Raw genomic sequence first — 2,393 nt, forward strand, 5'->3', positions numbered from 1 at the left:
CTCATTGGTTCATATCAGTCTCTATGAATTAAGATTTAAAAACATGTTAACTCATTGAATGCCAAGCTGTTTTCGGGAGCTTTGTCCTAGAGTGCCAGCAATCTAGACCACTGTGGATGATTTTTGTACAGCCACAGCAAATTCTGTGTTATAGCTATGAACACATACAATAGCTCGATTAAAAATTGAGACTTTAAGCTCTTGGTGGGTGCAAACCGTGTATTTCTACACGCCTCTGTTCCTGAGAAATCCCAAGCTAAACAGTGGCTAGTTTTCATCAAAATCGCTGTTTTTTTTAGAAATAGAGATATAATATTCATGAAATATGAAGTGTTGCCTGTTACTTACTTGTGGAAACTTTCCGGGAAGTGATCAGCGAGACCTGGCGAAACTGCCACCTAGTGATAGACCCACGAAAATGGCCTGGTTTTGACCTGACGTGCATGCGTCACTGATTCGACCCAAAGCGGCAACCGAGTTATGATAAAATGTCCAGATAAAATGTCCAGATTGTGCGTTTTCATGAGTTTCACGATCGTCATATATTTCATTTCCATTCATCACAGAGTTCCCAAAATCACATGTAAGGTGTGTTAGAGTGTCTAGTTTCGTAATTTAAAAAAAAAACTAGAAACGTAATATTACGTTTTTGGCACTCAATGAGTTAAATTATATATATTTTGATATATAAGCACCTGACTATAAGTCGCAGGACCAGCCAAACTACGTGTGTCTTATAGTCCAGAAAATATGGTAATTAGGGGTGTGGATAGCTCTAGAGTTCTCAACGGGCCTGAAAATTACAACCCGACCCGACCCGGCCCGTGGCTTTTAAAGCCCGGATCTGATGTAACCCGACACATCAACATGAATTATCTGCCCGAACCCGGCCAGCGGTGCTTTTCTAAAAGTCCATCTTCTTCTCCAGGCTAAAGGCGTGCACGCAGCGGCGTCAGGTCTGCCCCCGCCCCATGATGCACGTAGCACTTTCTTTACGGTGAACAGCAGCGATGATTAATAAATGTTTTTTTTTTTCACTGAGCAGAAAAGATTAAGCCCGAGGTCTGACCCGACCCGAACCATTTGCTTATATTTTCGACCCGAACCCGGCCAGAACCCGCGCGTCCCGTCTGGTTTGTCAGGCTGATCCGAACCGTTGAGAACTCTAGATAGGTCAATATTTAATAAAGGGCTGGGGTCATTGAAGTTAAGAGTGAACAAGTGAGTGGACGTGATTATTTATTTATTGATTTATTTAATGTGGGTTTGTTGTTTTGGACACCTTCTACTGCATGGTGCCTCTGGGTTGTAGACAAATAGGCGAATAAAACATCCACCAACAGTGAAACACCTCGAGCTTCCATCTCCATCCTCATTGTTTATAATTGTTATTCTCCTTAATGTAGTCTTACCAACATTTTACATTTTTCACTGTCAAATTCAACTATTGTATGGTTTTTATTTGTATGTTGCTTTGGACAAAAGTGTCAGTATAAAATACAAATTATAAAAAGATAAATAAAAAAATAATAATATAAAATAGGGTAACACTTTATAATAACTACACACATTTCATAATTTATTAAGCCTTTGTTACTTATTAGTTAATGGTTTGTTCATCATTAGTAATTTCTAATTTATCATCAGTAAAGCATTTGTTCACACAGTTATAAATAGTTTGTTCATAGTAAATAAGCCTATATCTTAAATATGTTTATACATTATTGTTAATACTTAATAAATTATGCAATAATATGTTTTTGATTAAGTAATATTTCCATTATTTAACAGTTGTTACATACACATGCACTAATGATTAGTTAGGGTGAGGGTACATATTTTATAAACCACTTCCTAATACTATAATTAATAATTAACTCAGGAGTTACAAATGATTAGTTAATGATATTTTGTGAGCTCATCTAAAGTGAGGACGTTTTATGCCTTGCAACACATTTACAAATGAGTTATAAAGTTTATACTTGCATTTATTCATTTAGCTGACACTTTCACCCAAAGCGACTTACACATGTCAATGAAATTAAAGGGCAAGGCCACATTGGTGGACGCCGGGGCTTGAACCCCCAACTTTATGGGTTACTGCATGTTAACCCTGCTCCCTATCCACTACACTACCCTACCCTACCCTACCCTACCCCTGCCTAGTGGTATTACAACAGTCAATTCAAAAATATAATATAGATATGCGTGTTTACTATGAACAAACCATTTTTAACTGTGTGTAAACATGATTTACAGATAAGAATTAATGTAGGAATAATGCTTTACAAATGAAGAATACAGCATTTAATAATAGTTTACAGATGTTTAATAACAGTGTGTAGTAGAAGAAAACAGAAACTCTTGCATAGTTGTAGGGGTTTCTATCTGGG

Source organism: Alosa pseudoharengus, unplaced genomic scaffold (assembly GCF_046254945.1).
Source record: "Alosa pseudoharengus isolate Yale_2024_CS ecotype anadromous, Long Island Sound unplaced genomic scaffold, YU_APseudo_1.1 YU_APseudo_1.1_scf_7, whole genome shotgun sequence".
NCBI classification, from domain to species: Eukaryota; Metazoa; Chordata; class Actinopteri; order Clupeiformes; family Clupeidae; genus Alosa; species Alosa pseudoharengus.